General features: G+C 40.6%; 17 non-coding genes and 13 pseudogenes across 17 annotated transcripts; all 30 read left to right on the plus strand.

The window, feature by feature from the left end:
- Positions 1-258: 258 nt before the first annotated feature.
- Positions 259-377, plus strand: LOC130615751 (5S ribosomal RNA). The gene has a single exon (XR_008976838.1). It is a non-coding gene; the product is annotated as a 5S ribosomal RNA (ribosomal RNA).
- Positions 378-828: 451 nt separating this feature from the next.
- Positions 829-947, plus strand: LOC130618606 (5S ribosomal RNA; annotated as a pseudogene).
- Positions 948-1,397: 450 nt separating this feature from the next.
- LOC130615058 (5S ribosomal RNA) lies at positions 1,398-1,516 on the plus strand. The gene has a single exon (XR_008976149.1). It is a non-coding gene; the product is annotated as a 5S ribosomal RNA (ribosomal RNA).
- Positions 1,517-1,966: 450 nt separating this feature from the next.
- On the plus strand, positions 1,967-2,085 carry LOC130618607 (5S ribosomal RNA; annotated as a pseudogene).
- Positions 2,086-2,535: 450 nt separating this feature from the next.
- Positions 2,536-2,654, plus strand: LOC130616928 (5S ribosomal RNA). The gene has a single exon (XR_008978007.1). It is a non-coding gene; the product is annotated as a 5S ribosomal RNA (ribosomal RNA).
- A 450-nt stretch (positions 2,655-3,104) lies between these two features.
- LOC130618608 (5S ribosomal RNA) lies at positions 3,105-3,223 on the plus strand (annotated as a pseudogene).
- Positions 3,224-3,673: 450 nt separating this feature from the next.
- On the plus strand, positions 3,674-3,792 carry LOC130616167 (5S ribosomal RNA). The gene has a single exon (XR_008977250.1). It is a non-coding gene; the product is annotated as a 5S ribosomal RNA (ribosomal RNA).
- A 450-nt stretch (positions 3,793-4,242) lies between these two features.
- Positions 4,243-4,360, plus strand: LOC130617614 (5S ribosomal RNA). Its single transcript, XR_008978691.1, has one exon. It is a non-coding gene; the product is annotated as a 5S ribosomal RNA (ribosomal RNA).
- A 450-nt stretch (positions 4,361-4,810) lies between these two features.
- Positions 4,811-4,929, plus strand: LOC130618610 (5S ribosomal RNA; annotated as a pseudogene).
- Positions 4,930-5,379: 450 nt separating this feature from the next.
- LOC130616681 (5S ribosomal RNA) lies at positions 5,380-5,498 on the plus strand. The gene has a single exon (XR_008977762.1). It is a non-coding gene; the product is annotated as a 5S ribosomal RNA (ribosomal RNA).
- Positions 5,499-5,947: 449 nt separating this feature from the next.
- LOC130618733 (5S ribosomal RNA) lies at positions 5,948-6,066 on the plus strand (annotated as a pseudogene).
- Positions 6,067-6,516: 450 nt separating this feature from the next.
- LOC130616060 (5S ribosomal RNA) lies at positions 6,517-6,635 on the plus strand. Its single transcript, XR_008977145.1, has one exon. It is a non-coding gene; the product is annotated as a 5S ribosomal RNA (ribosomal RNA).
- A 450-nt stretch (positions 6,636-7,085) lies between these two features.
- LOC130616460 (5S ribosomal RNA) lies at positions 7,086-7,204 on the plus strand. Its single transcript, XR_008977542.1, has one exon. It is a non-coding gene; the product is annotated as a 5S ribosomal RNA (ribosomal RNA).
- A 450-nt stretch (positions 7,205-7,654) lies between these two features.
- Positions 7,655-7,773, plus strand: LOC130618781 (5S ribosomal RNA; annotated as a pseudogene).
- A 437-nt stretch (positions 7,774-8,210) lies between these two features.
- On the plus strand, positions 8,211-8,329 carry LOC130615893 (5S ribosomal RNA). Its single transcript, XR_008976980.1, has one exon. It is a non-coding gene; the product is annotated as a 5S ribosomal RNA (ribosomal RNA).
- A 450-nt stretch (positions 8,330-8,779) lies between these two features.
- On the plus strand, positions 8,780-8,898 carry LOC130618782 (5S ribosomal RNA; annotated as a pseudogene).
- Positions 8,899-9,335: 437 nt separating this feature from the next.
- LOC130616833 (5S ribosomal RNA) lies at positions 9,336-9,454 on the plus strand. The gene has a single exon (XR_008977912.1). It is a non-coding gene; the product is annotated as a 5S ribosomal RNA (ribosomal RNA).
- Positions 9,455-9,904: 450 nt separating this feature from the next.
- LOC130618611 (5S ribosomal RNA) lies at positions 9,905-10,023 on the plus strand (annotated as a pseudogene).
- A 450-nt stretch (positions 10,024-10,473) lies between these two features.
- LOC130616929 (5S ribosomal RNA) lies at positions 10,474-10,592 on the plus strand. The gene has a single exon (XR_008978008.1). It is a non-coding gene; the product is annotated as a 5S ribosomal RNA (ribosomal RNA).
- Positions 10,593-11,042: 450 nt separating this feature from the next.
- LOC130618612 (5S ribosomal RNA) lies at positions 11,043-11,161 on the plus strand (annotated as a pseudogene).
- Positions 11,162-11,611: 450 nt separating this feature from the next.
- LOC130616168 (5S ribosomal RNA) lies at positions 11,612-11,730 on the plus strand. The gene has a single exon (XR_008977251.1). It is a non-coding gene; the product is annotated as a 5S ribosomal RNA (ribosomal RNA).
- A 450-nt stretch (positions 11,731-12,180) lies between these two features.
- Positions 12,181-12,298, plus strand: LOC130617615 (5S ribosomal RNA). Its single transcript, XR_008978692.1, has one exon. It is a non-coding gene; the product is annotated as a 5S ribosomal RNA (ribosomal RNA).
- A 450-nt stretch (positions 12,299-12,748) lies between these two features.
- On the plus strand, positions 12,749-12,866 carry LOC130618668 (5S ribosomal RNA; annotated as a pseudogene).
- Positions 12,867-13,316: 450 nt separating this feature from the next.
- LOC130616165 (5S ribosomal RNA) lies at positions 13,317-13,435 on the plus strand. Its single transcript, XR_008977249.1, has one exon. It is a non-coding gene; the product is annotated as a 5S ribosomal RNA (ribosomal RNA).
- Positions 13,436-13,885: 450 nt separating this feature from the next.
- On the plus strand, positions 13,886-14,004 carry LOC130618501 (5S ribosomal RNA; annotated as a pseudogene).
- Positions 14,005-14,454: 450 nt separating this feature from the next.
- On the plus strand, positions 14,455-14,573 carry LOC130615537 (5S ribosomal RNA). The gene has a single exon (XR_008976625.1). It is a non-coding gene; the product is annotated as a 5S ribosomal RNA (ribosomal RNA).
- Positions 14,574-15,023: 450 nt separating this feature from the next.
- Positions 15,024-15,142, plus strand: LOC130618032 (5S ribosomal RNA). Its single transcript, XR_008979108.1, has one exon. It is a non-coding gene; the product is annotated as a 5S ribosomal RNA (ribosomal RNA).
- Positions 15,143-15,592: 450 nt separating this feature from the next.
- On the plus strand, positions 15,593-15,711 carry LOC130618242 (5S ribosomal RNA). Its single transcript, XR_008979316.1, has one exon. It is a non-coding gene; the product is annotated as a 5S ribosomal RNA (ribosomal RNA).
- A 450-nt stretch (positions 15,712-16,161) lies between these two features.
- LOC130618722 (5S ribosomal RNA) lies at positions 16,162-16,279 on the plus strand (annotated as a pseudogene).
- A 450-nt stretch (positions 16,280-16,729) lies between these two features.
- LOC130618503 (5S ribosomal RNA) lies at positions 16,730-16,848 on the plus strand (annotated as a pseudogene).
- Positions 16,849-17,294: the final 446 nt, after the last annotated feature.

The following is a 17,294-nucleotide window of genomic DNA, read 5'->3' on the forward strand; positions in this document are numbered from 1 at the left end:
ATGTAGTTACTTTGCTAATTAACTTTGTCATATGAAAATTAAGTCTGAAAGCACCCTAGATTTCCTTCGTTGGAACTTTTTACCGGAAATTTTAAAGCGCATGGTTGTCGTAATTAATGGATAGCGCTTGAAATGAGATTTCAAATGCACATAAACACGACCTATTTCGGATGATCCAGTCAAGAAATATGACCTTTAAAGTTTAAACCATTTTCGATGTAATGTGCTAATAAATCGTAGATATCTGCCCGTTTGTTAGTCTACGACCATACCACGATGAACACACCTGTTCTCATCCGATCACGGAAGTTAAGCATCGTCGGGCCGGGATAGTACTTGGATGGGGGACCGCCTGGGAACTCCCGGTGTCGTAGGCTATTGACTTTTTCACGTTACATTATTTATCATTACGACTGTGACGTATCTTTTTTACGCAATAGCCGCTGAGTAAATCAAGCAAGGGACGTTATTAGAAGTTTCTTTCCCTTCAAAGCGGCTGCGATCTTTCTGCAATAAATGCGCCACGTCGCAAATCAATGGATTACGAGCGTCAGACAAAAAAAAATGTCGATGTAGTTAATTTCCTAATTAACTTTGTCATATGAGAATTAAGTCTGCAAGTACCCTAAATTGCCTTCGTTGGAACTTTTTACCGGAAATCATAAAGCGCATTATTGTTGTCAAGAATCGATAGCGCTTAAAAAGTGCTGTCAAATGCACATAAACACGACCTATTTCGAATGATCCAGTCAAGAAATATGACCTTTAAAGTTTGAACCATTTTCGATGTAATGTGCTAATAAATCGTAGATATCTGCCCGTTTGTTTGTCTACTACCATACCACGATGAACACACCTGTTCTCGTCCGATCACGGAAGTTATGCATCGTCGGGTCGGGATAGTACTTGGATGGGGGACCGCCTGGGATCTCCCGGTGTCGTAGGCTATTGACTATTTCACGTTACATTATTTATCATTACGACTGTGACGTATCTTTTTTACGCAATAGCCGCTGAGTAAATCAAGTAAGGGACGTGATTAGAAGATGCTTTCCCTTCAAAACGGCTACAATCTTGCTGCAATAAATGCGCCACGTCGCAAATAAATGGATTACGAGCGTCAGACACAGAAAATGGCGATGTAGTTACTTTGCTAATTAACTTTGTCATATGAAAATTAAGTCTGAAAGCACCCTAGATTTCCTTCGAAGGAACTTTTTACCGGAAATTTTAAAGCGCATGGTTGTCGTAATTAATGGATAGCGCTTGAAATGAGATTTCAAATCCACATAAACACGACCTATTTCGGATGATCCAGTCAAGAAATATGACCTTTAAAGTTTAAACCATTTTCGATGTAATGTGCTAATAAATCGTAGATATCTGCCCGTTTGTTTGTCTACGACCATACCACGATGAACACACCTGTTCTCGTCCGATCACGGAAGTTAAGCATCGTCGGGCCGGGATAGTACTTGGATGGGGGACCGCCTGGGAACTCCCGGTGTCGTAGGCTATTGACTTTTTCACGTTACATTATTTATCATTACGACTGTGACGTATCTTTTTTACGCAATAGCCGCTGAGTAAATCAAGCAAGGGACGTTATTAGAAGTTTCTTTCCCTTCAAAGCGGCTGCGATCTGGCTGCAATAAATGCGCCACGTCGCAAATCAATGGATTACGAGCGTCAGACAAAAAAAATGGCAATGTAGTTAATTTGCTAATTAACTTTGTCATATGAAAATTAAGTCTGCAAGTACCCTAGATTGCCTTCGTTGGAACTTTTTACCGGAAATCATAAAGCGAATTATTGTTGTCAAGAATCGATAGCGCTTAAAAAGTGCTGTCAAATGCACATAAACGCGACCTATTTCGAATGATCCAGTCAAGAAATATGACCTTTAAAGTTTGAACCATTTTCGATGTAATGTGCTAATAAATCGTAGATATCTGTCCGTTTGTTTGTCTACTACCATACCACGATGAACACACCTGTTCTCGTCCGATCACGGAAGTTATGCATCGTCGGGTCGGGATAGTACTTGGATGGGGGACCGCCTGGGATCTCCCGGTGTCGTAGGCTATAGACTATTTCACGTTACATTATTTATCATTACGACTGTGACGTATCTTTTTTACGTAATAGCCGCTGAGTAAATCAAGTAAGGGACGTGATTAGAAGATGCTTTCCCTTCAAAACGGCTACAATCTTGCTGCAATAAATGCGCCACGTCGCAAATGAATGGATTACAAGCGTCAGACAAAGAAAATAGCGATGTACTTACTTTGCTAAATAACTTTGTCATATGAAAATTAAGTCTGAAAGTACCCTAGATTGCCTTCGTTGGAACTTTTTACCGGAAATCTTAAAGCGCATTATTGTCGTAATTAATGGATAGCGCTTGAAATGAGCTTTCAAATGCACATAAACACGACCTATTTCGGATGATCCAGTCAAGAAATATGACCTTTAAAGTTTAAACCATTTTCGATGTAATGTGCTAATAAATCGTAGATATCTGCCCGTTTGTTTGTCTACGACCATACCACGATGAACACACCTGTTCTCGTCCGATCACGGAAGTTAAGCATCGTCGCGCCGGGATAGTACTTGGATGGGGGACCGCCTGGGAACTCCCGGTGTCGTAGGCTATTGACTTTTTCACGTTACATTATTTATCATTACGACTGTGACGTATCTTTTTTACACAATAGCCGCTGAGTAAATCAAGTAAGGGACGTTATTAGAAGTTTCTTTCCCTTCAAAGCGGCTACGATCTGGCTGCAATAAATGCGCCACGTCGCAAATCAATGGATTACGAGCGTCAGACAAAAAAAATGGCGATGTAGTTAATTTGCTAATTAACTTTGTCATATGAAAATTAAGTCTGCAAGTACCCTAGATTGCCTTCGTTGGAACTTTTTACCGGAAATCATAAAGCGCATTATTGTTGTCAAGAATCGATAGCGCTTAAAAAGTGCTGTCAAATGCACATAAACACGACCTATTTCGAATGATCCAGTCAAGAAATATGACCTTTAAAGTTTGAACCATTTTCGATGTAATGTGCTAATAAATCGTAGATATCTGCCCGTTTGTTTGTCTACTACCATACCACGATGAACACACCTGTTCTCGTCCGATCACGGAAGTTATGCATCGTCGGGTCGGGATAGTACTTGGATGGGGGACCGCCTGGGATCTCCCGGTGTCGTAGGCTATTGACTATTTCACGTTACATTATTTATCATTACGACTGTGACGTATCTTTTTTACGCAATAGCCGCTGAGAAAATCAAGTAAGGGACGTCATTAGAAGATGCTTCCCCTTCAAAAGGGCTACAATCTTGCTGCAATAAATGCGCCACGTCGCAAATAAATGGATTACGAGCGTCAGACAAAGAAAATGGCGATGTAGTTACTTTGCTAATTAACTTTGTCATATGAAAATTAAGTCTGAAAGCACCCTAGATTGCCTTCGTTGGAACTTTTTACCGGAAATCTTAAAGCGCATTATTGTCGTAATTAATGGATAGCGCTTGAAATGAGCTTTCAAATGCACATAAACACGACCTATTTCGGATGATCCAGTCAAGAAATATGACCTTTAAAGTTTAAACCACTTTCGATGTAATGTGCTAATAAATCGTAGATATCTGCCAGTTTGTTTGTCTACGACCATACCACGATGAACACACCTGTTCTCGTCCGATCACGGAAGTTAAGCATCGTCGGGCCGGGATAGTACTTGAATGGGGAACCGCCTGGGAACTCCCGGTGTCGTAGGCTATTGACTTTTTCACGTTACATTATTTATCATTACGACTGTGACGTATCCTTTTTAGGCTATAGCCGCTGAGTAAATCAAGTAAGGGACGTGATTAGAAGTTTCTTTCCCTTCAAAACGGCTACGATCTGGCAGCAATAAATGCGCCACGTCGCACATGAATGGATTGCGAGCGTCAGACAAAGAAAATGGCGAAGTAGTTACTTTGCTAATTAACTTTGTCATATAAAAATTAAGTCTGAAAGTACCCTAGATTTCCTTCGTTGGAACTTTTTACCGGAAATCTTAAAGCGCATGGTTGTCGTAATTAATGGATAGCGCTTGAAATGAGATTTCAAATGCACATAAACACGACCTATTTCGGATGATCCAGTCAAGAAATATGACCTTTAAAGTTTAAACCATTTTCGATGTAATGTGCTAATAAATCGTAGATATCTGCCCGTTTGTTTGTCTACGACCATACCACGATGAACACACCTGTTCTCGTCCGATCACGGAAGTTAAGCATCGTCGGGCCGGGATAGTACTTGGATGGGACCCGCCTGGGAACTCCCGGTGTCGTAGGCTATTGACTTTTTCACGTTACATTATTTATCATTACGACTGTGACGTATCTTTTTTACGCAATAGCCGCTGAGTAAATCAAGTAAGGGACGTTATTAGAAGTTTCTTTCCCTTCAAAGCGGCTACGATCTGGCTGCAATAAATGCGCCACGTCGCAAATCAATGGATTACGAGCGTCAGAAAAAAAAAATGGCGATGTAGTTAATTTGCTAATTAACTTTGTCATATAAAAATTAAGTCTGCAAGTACCCTAGATTGCCTTCGTTGGAACTTTTTACCGGAAATCATAAAGCGCATTATTGTTGTCAAGAATCGATAGCGCTTAAAAAGTGCTGTCAAATGCACATAAACACGACCTATTTCGAATGATCCAGTCAAGAAATATGACCTTTAAAGTTTGAACCATTTTCGATGTAATGTGCTAATAAATCGTAGATATCTGCCCGTTTGTTTGTCTACTACCATACCACGATGAACACACCTGTTCTCGTCCGATCACGGAAGTTATGCATCGTCGGGTCGGGATAGTACTTGGATGGGGGACCGCCTGGGATCTCCCGGTGTCGTAGGCTATTGACTATTTCACGTTACATTATTTATAATTACGACTGTGACGTATCCTTTATACGCAATAGCCGCTGAGTAAATCAACTAAGGGACGTGATTAGAAGATGCTTTCCCTTCAAAACGGCTACAATCTTGCTGCAATAAATGCGCCACGTCGCAAATAAATGGATTACGAGCGTCAGACAAAGAAAATGGCGATGTAGTTACTTTGCTAATTAACTTTGTCATATGAAAATTAAGTCTGAAAGCACCCTAGATTTCCTTCGTTGGAACTTTTTACCGGAAATCTTAAAGCGCATGGTTGTCGTAATTAATGGATAGCGCTTGAAATGAGATTTCAAATGCACATAAACACGACCTATTTCGGATGATCCTGTCAAGAAATATGACCTTTAAAATTTAAACCATTTTCGATGTAATGTGCTAATAAATCGTAGATATCTGCCCGTTTGTTTGTCTACGACCATACCACGATGAAAACACCTGTTCTCGTCCGATCACGGAAGTTAAGCATCGTCGGGCCGGGATAGTACTTGGATGGGGGACAGCCTGGGAACTCCCGGTGTCGTAGGCTATTGACTTTTTCACGCTACATTATTTATCATTACGACTGTGACGTATCTTTTTTACGCAATAGCCGCTGAGTAAATCAAGTAAAGGACGTTATTAGAAGTTTCTTTGCCTTCAAAGCGGCTACGATCTGGCTGCAATAAATGCGCCACGTCGCAAATCAATGGATTACGAGCGTCAGACAAAAAAATGGCGATGTAGTTAATTTGCTAATTAACTTTGTCATATGCAAATTAAGTCTGCAAGTACCCTAGATTGTCTTCGTTGGAACTTTTTACCGGAAATCATAAAGCGCATTATTGTTGTCAAGAATCGATAGCGCTTAAAAAGTGCTGTCAAATGCACATAAACGCGACCTATTTCGAATGATCCAGTCAAGAAATATGACCTTTAAAGTTTGAACCATTTTCGATGTAATGTGCTAATAAATCGTAGATATCTGCCCGTTTGTTTGTCTACTACCGTACCACTATGAACACACCTGTTCTCGTCCGATCACGGAAGTTATGCATCGTCGGGTCGGGATAGTACTTGGATGGGGGACCGCCTGGGATCTCCCGGTGTCGTAGGCTATTGACTATTTCACGTTACATTATTTATCATTACGACTGTGACGTATCTTTTTTACGCAATAGCCGCTGAGTAAATCAAGTAAGGGACGTGATTAGAAGATGCTTTCCCTTCAAAACGGCTATAATCTTGCTGCAATAAATGCGCCACGTCGCAAATAAATGGATTACGAGCGTCAGACAAAGAAAATGGCGATGTAGTTACTTTGCTAATTAACTTTGTGATATGAAAATTAAGTCTGAAAGCACCCTAGATTTCCTTCGTTGGAACTTTTTACCGCAAATCTTAAAGCGCATGGTTGTCGTAAAGAATCGATAGCGCTTGAAATGAGCTTTCAAATGCACATAAACACGACCTATTTCGGATGATCCAGTCAAGAAATATGACCTTTAAAGTTTAAACCATTTTCGATGTAATGTGCTAATAAATCGTAGATATCTGCCCGTTTGTTTGTCTACGACCATACCACGATGAACACACCTGTTCTCGTCCGATCACGAAAGTTAAGCATCGTCGGGCCGGGATAGTACTTGGATGGGGGACCGCCTGGGAACTCCCGGTGTCGTAGGCTATTGACTTTTTCACGTTACATTATTTATCATTACGACTGTGACGTATCTTTTTTACGCAATAGCCGCTGAGTAAATCAAGTAAGGGACCTTATTAGAAGTTTCTTTCCCTTCAAAGCGGCTACGATCTGGCTGCAATAAATGCGCCACGTCGCAAATCAATGGATTACGAGCGTCAGACAAAGAAAATGGCGATGTAGTTAATTTGCTAATTAACTTTGTCATATGAAAATTAAGTCTGCAAGTACCCTAGATTGCCTTCGTTGGAACTTTTTACCGGAAATCATAAAGCGCATTATTGTTGTCAAGAATCGATAGCGCTTAAAAAGAGCTGTCAAATGCACATAAACACGACCTATTTCGAATGTTCCAGTCAAGAAATATGACCTTTAAAGTTTGAACCATTTTCGATGTAATGTGCTAATAAATCGTTGATATCTGCCCGTTTGTTTGTCTACGACCATACCACGATGAACACACCTGTTCTCGTCCGATCACGGAAGTTAAGCATCGTCGGACTGGGATAGTACTTGGATGGGGGACCGCCTGGGAACTCCCGGTGTCGTAGGCTATTGACTTTTTCACGTTACATTATTTATCATTACGACTGTGACGTATCTTTTTTACGCAATAGCCGCTGAGTAAATCAAGTAAGGGACGTTATTAGAAGTTTCTTTCCCTTCAAAGCGGCTACGATCTGGCTGCATTAAATGCGCCACGTCGCAAATCAATGGATTACGAGCGTCAGACAAAGAAAATGGCGATGTAGTTAATTTGCTAATTAACTTTGTCATATGAAAATTAAGTCTGCAAGTACCCTAGATTGCCTTCGTTGGAACTTTTTACCGGAAATCATAAAGCGAATTATTGTTGTCAAGAATCGATAGCGCTTAAAAAGAGCTGTCAAATGCACATAAACACGACCTATTTCGAATGATCCAGTCAAGAAATATGACCTTTAAAGTTTGAACCATTTTCGATGTAATGTGCTAATAAATCGTAGATATCTGCCCGTTTGTTTGTCTACGACCATACCACGATGAACACACCTGTTCTCGTCCGATCACGGAAGTTATGCATCGTCGGTTCGGGATAGTACTTGGATGGGGGACCGCCTGGGATCTCCCGGTGACTTTTTCACGTTACATTATTTATCGTTACGACTGTGACGTATCTTTTTTACGCAATAGCCGCTGAGTAAATCAAGAAAGAGACATGATTAGAAGTTGCTTTCCCTTCAAAATGGCTACGATCTGGCAGCAATAAATGCGCCACGTCGCAAATAAATGGATTACGAGCGTCAGACAAAGAAAATGGCGATGTAGTTAATTTGCTAATTAACTTTGTCATATGAAAATTAAGTCTGCAAGTACCCTAGATTGCCTTCGTTGGAACTTTTTACCGGAAATCATAAAGCGCATTATTGTTGTCAAGAATCGATAGCGCTTAAAAAGAGCTGTCAAATGCACATAAACACGACCTATTTCGAATGTTCCAGTCAAGAAATATGACCTTTAAAGTTTGAACCATTTTCGATGTAATGTGCTAATAAATCGTTGATATCTGCCCGTTTGTTTGTCTACGACCATACCACGATGAACACACCTGTTCTCGTCCGATCACGGAAGTTAAGCATCGTCGGACCGGGATAGTACTTGGATGGGGGACCGCCTGGGAACTCCCGGTGTCGTAGGCTATTGACTTTTTCACGTTACATTATTTATCATTACGACTGTGACGTATCTTTTTTACGCAATAGCCGCTGAGTAAATCAAGTAAGGGACGTTATTAGAAGTTTCTTTCCCTTCAAAGCGGCTACGATCTGGCTGCATTAAATGCGCCACGTCGCAAATCAATGGATTACGAGCGTCAGACAAAGAAAATGGCGATGTAGTTAATTTGCTAATTAACTTTGTCATATGAAAATTAAGTCTGCAAGTACCCTAGATTGCCTTCGTTGGAACTTTTTACCGGAAATCATAAAGCGCATTATTGTTGTCAAGAATCGATAGCGCTTAAAAAGAGCTGTCAAATGCACATAAACACGACCTATTTCGAATGATCCAGTCAAGAAATATGACCTTTAAAGTTTGAACCATTTTCGATGTAATGTGCTAATAAATCGTAGATATCTGCCCGTTTGTTTGTCTACGACCATACCACGATGAACACACCTGTTCTCGTCCGATCACGGAAGTTATGCATCGTCGGTTCGGGATAGTACTTGGATGGGGGACCGCCTGGGATCTCCCGGTGACTTTTTCACGTTACATTATTTATCGTTACGACTGTGACGTATCTTTTTTACGCAATAGCCGCTGAGTAAATCAAGAAAGAGACATGATTAGAAGTTGCTTTCCCTTCAAAATGGCTACGATCTGGCAGCAATAAATGCGCCAAGTCGCAAATGAATGGATTACGAGCGTCAGACAAAGAAAATGGCGATGTAGTTAATTTGCTAATTAACTTTGTCATATGAAAATTAAGTCTGAAAGTACCCTAGATTGCCTTCGTTGGAACTTTTTACCGGAAATCTTAAAGCGCTTGGTTGTCGTAATTAATGGATAGCGCTTGAAATGAGCTTTAAAATGCACATAAACACGACCTATTTCGGATAATCCAGTCAAGAAATATGACCTTTAAAGTTTAAACCATTTTCGATGTAATGTGCTAATAAATCGTAGATATCTGCCCGTTTGTTTGTCTACGACCATACCACGATGAACACACCTGTTCTCGTCCGATCACGGAAGTTAAGCATCGTCGGGCCGGGATAGTACTTGGATGGGGGAACGCCTGGGAACTCCCGGTGTCGTAGGCTATTGACTTTTTCACGTTACATTATTTATCATTACGACTGTGACGTATCTTTTTTACGCAATAGCCGCTGAGTAAATCAAGAAAGAGACATGATTAGAAGTTGCTTTCCCTTCAAAACGGCTACCATCGTGCTGCAATAAATGCGCCACGTCGCAAATCAATGGATTACGAGCGTCAGACAAAAAAAATGGCAATGTAGTTAATTTGCTAATTAACTTTGTCATATGAAAATTAAGTCTGCAAGTACCCTAGATTGCCTTCGTTGGAACTTTTTACCGGAAATCATAAAGCGCATTATTGTTGTCAAGAATCGATAGCGCTTAAAAAGTGCTGTCAAATGCACATAAACGCGACCTATTTCGAATGATCCAGTCAAGAAATATGACCTTTAAAGTTTGAACCATTTTCGATGTAATGTGCTAATAAATCGTAGATATCTGTCCGTTTGTTTGTCTACTACCATACCACGATGAACACACCTGTTCTCGTCCGATCACGGAAGTTATGCATCGTCGGGTCGGGATAGTACTTGGATGGGGGACCGCCTGGGATCTCCCGGTGTCGTAGGCTATTGACTATTTCACGTTACATTATTTATCATTACGACTGTGACGTATCTTTTTTACGTAATAGCCGCTGAGTAAATCAAGTAAGGGACGTGATTAGAAGATGCTTTCCCTTCAAAACGGCTACAATCTTGCTGCAATAAATGCGCCACGTCGCAAATGAATGGATTACAAGCGTCAGACAAAGAAAATAGCGATGTACTTACTTTGCTAAATAACTTTGTCATATGAAAATTAAGTCTGAAAGTACCCTAGATTGCCTTCGTTGGAACTTTTTACCGGAAATCTTAAAGCGCATTATTGTCGTAATTAATGGATAGCGCTTGAAATGAGCTTTCAAATGCACATAAACACGACCTATTTCGGATGATCCAGTCAAGAAATATGACCTTTAAAGTTTAAACCATTTTCGATGTAATGTGCTAATAAATCGTAGATATCTGCCCGTTTGTTTGTCTACGACCATACCACGATGAACACACCTGTTCTCGTCCGATCACGGAAGTTAAGCATCGTCGCGCCGGGATAGTACTTGGATGGGGGACCGCCTGGGAACTCCCGGTGTCGTAGGCTATTGACTTTTTCACGTTACATTATTTATCATTACGACTGTGACGTATCTTTTTTACACAATAGCCGCTGAGTAAATCAAGTAAGGGACGTTATTAGAAGTTTCTTTCCCTTCAAAGCGGCTACGATCTGGCTGCAATAAATGCGCCACGTCGCAAATCAATGGATTACGAGCGTCAGACAAAAAAAATGGCGATGTAGTTAATTTGCTAATTAACTTTGTCATATGAAAATTAAGTCTGCAAGTACCCTAGATTGCCTTCGTTGGAACTTTTTACCGGAAATCATAAAGCGCATTATTGTTGTCAAGAATCGATAGCGCTTAAAAAGTGCTGTCAAATGCACATAAACACGACCTATTTCGAATGATCCAGTCAAGAAATATGACCTTTAAAGTTTGAACCATTTTCGATGTAATGTGCTAATAAATCGTAGATATCTGCCCGTTTGTTTGTCTACTACCATACCACGATGAACACACCTGTTCTCGTCCGATCACGGAAGTTATGCATCGTCGGGTCGGGATAGTACTTGGATGGGGGACCGCCTGGGATCTCCCGGTGTCGTAGGCTATTGACTATTTCACGTTACATTATTTATCATTACGACTGTGACGTATCTTTTTTACGCAATAGCCGCTGAGAAAATCAAGTAAGGGACGTCATTAGAAGATGCTTCCCCTTCAAAACGGCTACAATCTTGCTGCAATAAATGCGCCACGTCGCAAATAAATGGATTACGAGCGTCAGACAAAGAAAATGGCGATGTAGTTACTTTGCTAATTAACTTTGTCATATGAAAATTAAGTCTGAAAGCACCCTAGATTGCCTTCGTTGGAACTTTTTACCGGAAATCTTAAAGCGCATTATTGTCGTAATTAATGGATAGCGCTTGAAATGAGCTTTCAAATGCACATAAACACGACCTATTTCGGATGATCCAGTCAAGAAATATGACCTTTAAAGTTTAAACCACTTTCGATGTAATGTGCTAATAAATCGTAGATATCTGCCAGTTTGTTTGTCTACGACCATACCACGATGAACACACCTGTTCTCGTCCGATCACGGAAGTTAAGCATCGTCGGGCCGGGATAGTACTTGAATGGGGAACCGCCTGGGAACTCCCGGTGTCGTAGGCTATTGACTTTTTCACGTTACATTATTTATCATTACGACTGTGACGTATCCTTTTTAGGCTATAGCCGCTGAGTAAATCAAGTAAGGGACGTGATTAGAAGTTTCTTTCCCTTCAAAACGGCTACGATCTGGCAGCAATAAATGCGCCACGTCGCACATGAATGGATTGCGAGCGTCAGACAAAGAAAATGGCGAAGTAGTTACTTTGCTAATTAACTTTGTCATATAAAAATTAAGTCTGAAAGTACCCTAGATTTCCTTCGTTGGAACTTTTTACCGGAAATCTTAAAGCGCATGGTTGTCGTAATTAATGGATAGCGCTTGAAATGAGATTTCAAATGCACATAAACACGACCTATTTCGGATGATCCAGTCAAGAAATATGACCTTTAAAGTTTAAACCATTTTCGATGTAATGTGCTAATAAATCGTAGATATCTGCCCGTTTGTTTGTCTACGACCATACCACGATGAACACACCTGTTCTCGTCCGATCACGGAAGTTAAGCATCGTCGGGCCGGGATAGTACTTGGATGGGACCCGCCTGGGAACTCCCGGTGTCGTAGGCTATTGACTTTTTCACGTTACATTATTTATCATTACGACTGTGACGTATCTTTTTTACGCAATAGCCGCTGAGTAAATCAAGTAAGGGACGTTATTAGAAGTTTCTTTCCCTTCAAAGCGGCTACGATCTGGCTGCAATAAATGCGCCACGTCGCAAATCAATGGATTACGAGCGTCAGAAAAAAAAAATGGCGATGTAGTTAATTTGCTAATTAACTTTGTCATATAAAAATTAAGTCTGCAAGTACCCTAGATTGCCTTCGTTGGAACTTTTTACCGGAAATCATAAAGCGCATTATTATTGTCAAGAATCGATAGCGCTTAAAAAGTGCTGTCAAATGCACATAAACACGACCTATTTCGAATGATCCAGTCAAGAAATATGACCTTTAAAGTTTGAACCATTTTCGATGTAATGTGCTAATAAATCGTTGATATCTACCCGTTTGTTTGTCTACTACCATACCACGATGAACACACCTGTTCTCGTCCGATCACGGAAGTTAAGCATCGTCGGCCAGGATAAAACTTGGATGGGGGACCGCCTGGGATCTCCCGGTGTCGTAGGCTATTGACTATTTCACGTTACATTATTTATCATTACGACTGTGACGTATCTTTTTTACGCAATAGCCGCTGAGTAAATCAACTAAGGGACGTGATTAGAAGATGCTTTCCCTTCAAAACGGCTACAATCTTGCTGCAATAAATGCGCCACGTCGCAAATAAATGGATTACGAGCGTCAGACAAAGAAAATGGCGATGTAGTTACTTTGCTAATTAACTTTGTCATATGAAAATTAAGTCTGAAAGTACCCTAGATTGCCTTCGTTGGAACTTTTTACCGGAAATCTTAAAGCGCATGGTTGTCGTAATTAATGGATAGCGCTTGAAACGAGATTTCAAATGCACATAAACGCGACCTATTTCGAATGATCCAGTCAAGAAATATGACCTTTAAAATTTAAACCATTTTTGATGTAATGTGCTAATAAATCGTAGATATCTGCCCGTTTGTTTGTCTACGACCATACCACGATGAACACACCTGTTCTCGTCCGATCACGGAATTTAAGCATCGTTGGGCCGGGTTAGTACTTGGATGGGGGACCGCCTGGGAACTCCCGGTGTCGTAGGCTATTGACTTTTTCACGTTACATTATTTATCATTAGGACTGGGACGTATCTTTTTTACGCAATAGCCGCTGAGTAAATCAAGAAAGAGACATGATTAGAATTTGCTTTCCCTTCAAAACGGCTACAATCTTGCTGCAATAAATGCGCCACGTCGCAAATAAATGGATTACGAGCGTCAGACAAAGAAAATGGCGATGTAGTTGCTTTGCTAATTAACTTTGTCATATGAAAATTAAGTCTGAAAGCACCCTAGATTTCCTTCGTTGGAACTTTTTACCGGAAATCTTAAAGCGCATGGTTGTCGTAAAGAATCGATAGCGCTTAAAAAGAGCTTTCAAATGCACATAAACACGACCTATTTCGGATGATCCAGTCAAGAAATATGACCTTTAAAGTTAGAACCATTTTCGATGTAATGTGCTAATAAATCGTAGATATCTGCCCGGTTGTTTGTCTACGACCATACCACGATGAACACACCTGTTCTCGTCCGATCACGGAAGTTAAGAATCCACGGGCCGGGATAATACTTGGATGGAGGACCGCCTGGGAACTCCCGGTGTCGTAGGCTATTGACTTTTTCACGTTACATTATTTAGCATTACGACTGTGACGTATCTTTTTTACGCAATAGCCGCTGAGTAAATCAAGTAAGGGACGTGATTAGAAGTTTCTTTCCCTTCAAAAGGGCTACGATCTGGCAGCATTAAATGCGCCACGTCGCAAATGAATGGATTACGAGCGTCAGACAAAGAAAATGGCGATGTAGTTAATTTGCTAATTAACTTTGTCATATGAAAATTAAGTCTGAAAGTACCCTAGATTGCCTTCGTTGGAACTTTTTACCGGAAATCTTAAAGCGCATGCTTGTCGTAATTAGTGGATAGCGCTTGAAATGAACTTTCAAATGCACATAAACACGACCTATTTCGGATGATCCAGTCAAGAAATATGACCTTTAAAGTTTAAACCATTTTCGATGTAATGTGCTAATAAATCGTAGATATCTGCCCGTTTGTTTGTTTACGACCATACCACGATGAACACACCTGTTCTCGTCCGATCACGGAAGTTAAGCATCGTCGGGCCGGGATAGTACTTGGATGGGGGACCGCCTGGGAACTCCCGGTGTCGTAGGCTATTGACTTTTTCACGTTACATTATTTATCATTACGACTGTGACGTATCTTTTTTACGAAATAGCCGCTGAGGAAATCAAGAAAGAGACATGATTAGAAGTTGCTTTCCCTTCAAAACGGCTACGATCTGGCAGCAATAAATGCGCCAAGTCGCAAATGAATGGATTACGAGCGTCAGACAAAGAAAATGGCGATGTAGTTACTTTGCTAATTAACTTTGTCATATGAAAATTAAGTCGGAAAGCACCCTAGATTCCCTTCGTTGGAACTTTTTACCGGAAATCTTAAAGCGCATGGTTGTCGTAATTAGTAGATAGCGCTTGAAATGAGCTTTCAAATGCACATAAACACGACCTATTTCGGATGATCCAGTCAAGAAATATGACCTTTAAAGTTTGAACCATTTTTGATGTAATGTGCTAATAAATCGTTGATATCTGCCCGTTTGTTTGTCTACGACCATACCACGATGAACACACCTGTTCTCGTCCGATCACAGAAGTTATGCATCGTCGGGTCGGGATAGTACTTGGATGGGGGACCGCCTGGGATCTCCCGGTGTCGTAGGCTATTGACTATTTCACGTTACATTATTTATTATTACGACTGTGACGTATCTTTTTTACGCAATAGCCGCTGAGTAAATCAAGTAAGGGACGTGATTAGAAGTTGCTTTCCCTTGAAAACGGCTACAATCTTGCTGCAATAAATGCGCCACGTCGCAAATAAATGGATTACGAGCGTCAGACAAAGAAAATGGCGATGTAGTTGCTTTGCTAATTAACTTTGTCATATGAAAATTAAGTCTGAAAGTACCCTAGATTTCCTTCGTTGGAACTTTTTACCGGAAATCTTAAAGCGCATTATTGTCGTAAAGAATCGATAGCGCTTAAAAGGAGCTTTCAAATGCACATAAACACGACCTATTTCGGATGATCCAGTCAAGAAATATGACCTTTAAAGTTTAAACCATTTCCGATGTAATGTGCTAATAAATCGTAGATATGTGACTGTTTGTTTGTTTACGACCATACCACGATGAACACACCTGTTCTCGTCCGATCACAGAAGTTATGCATCGTCGGGTCGGGATAGTACTTGGATGGGGGACCGCCTGGGATCTCCCGGTGTCGTAGGCTATTGACTATTTCACGTTACATTATTTATTATTACGACTGTGACGTATCTTTTTTACGCAATAGCCGCTGAGTAAATCAAGTAAGGGACGTGATTAGAAGTTGCTTTCCCTTGAAAACGGCTACAATCTTGCTGCAATAAATGCGCCACGTCGCAAATAAATGGATTACGAGCGTCAGACAAAGAAAATGGCGATGTAGTTGCTTTGCTAATTAACTTTGTCATATGAAAATTAAGTCTGAAAGCACCCTAGATTTCCTTCGTTGGAACTTTTTACCGGAAATCTTAAAGCGCATGGTTGTCGTAAAGAATCGATAGCGCTTAAAAAGAGCTTTCAAATGCACATAAACACGACCTATTTCGGATGATCCAGTCAAGAAATATGACCTTTAAAGTTTAAACCATTTCCGATGTAATGTGCTAATAAATCGTAGATATGTGACTGTTTGTTTGTTTACGACCATACCACGATGAACACACCTCTTCTCGCCCGATCACGGAAGTTAAGCATCGTCGGGCCGGGATAGTACTTGGATGGGGACCGCCTGGGATCTCCCGGTGTCGTAGGCTATTGACTATTTCACGTTACATTATTTATTATTACGACTGTGACGTATCTTTTTTACGCAATAGCCGCTGAGTAAATCAAGTAAGGGACGTGATTAGAAGTTGCTTTCCCTTCAAACCGGCTACAATCTTGCTGCAATAAATGCGCCACGTCGCAAATAAATGGATTACGAGCGTCAGACAAAGAAAATGGCGATGTAGTTGCTTTGCTAATTAACTTTGTCATATGAAAATTAAGTCTGAAAGCACCCTAGATTTCCTTCGTTGGAACTTTTTACCGGAAATCTTAAAGCGCATGGTTGTCGTAAAGAATCGATAGCGCTTAAAAAGAGCTTTCAAATGCACATAAACACGACCTATTTCGGATGATCCAGTCAAGAAATATGACCTTTAAAGTTAGAACCATTTTCGATGTAATGTGCTAATAAATCGTAGATATCTGCCCTGTTGTTTGTCTACGACCATACCACGATGAACACACCTGTTCTCGTCCGATCACGGAAGTTAAGAATCCACGGGCCGGGATAATACTTGGATGGAGGACCGCCTGGGAACTCCCGGTGTCGTAGGCTATTGACTTTTTCACGTTACATTATTTAGCATTACGACTGTGACGTATCTTTTTTACGCAATAGCCGCTGAGTAAATCAAGTAAGGGACGTGATTAGAAGTTTCTTTCCCTTCAAAAGGGCTACGATCTGGCAGCATTAAATGCGCCACGTCGCAAATGAATGGATTACGAGCGTCAGACAAAGAAAATGGCGATGTAGTTAATTTGCTAATTAACTTTGTCATATGAAAATTAAGTCTGAAAGTACCCTAGATTGCCTTCGTTGGAACTTTTTACCGGAAATCTTAAAGCGCATGCTTGTCGTAATTAGTGGATAGCGCTTGAAATGAACTTTCAAATGCACATAAACACGACCTATTTCGGATGATCCAGTCAAGAAATATGACCTTTAAAGTTTAAACCATTTTCGATGTAATGTGCTAATAAATCGTAGATATCTGCCCGTTT

This window comes from Hydractinia symbiolongicarpus, chromosome 11 (assembly GCF_029227915.1).
Source record: "Hydractinia symbiolongicarpus strain clone_291-10 chromosome 11, HSymV2.1, whole genome shotgun sequence".
In the NCBI taxonomy this organism is placed as follows: Eukaryota; Metazoa; Cnidaria; class Hydrozoa; order Anthoathecata; family Hydractiniidae; genus Hydractinia; species Hydractinia symbiolongicarpus.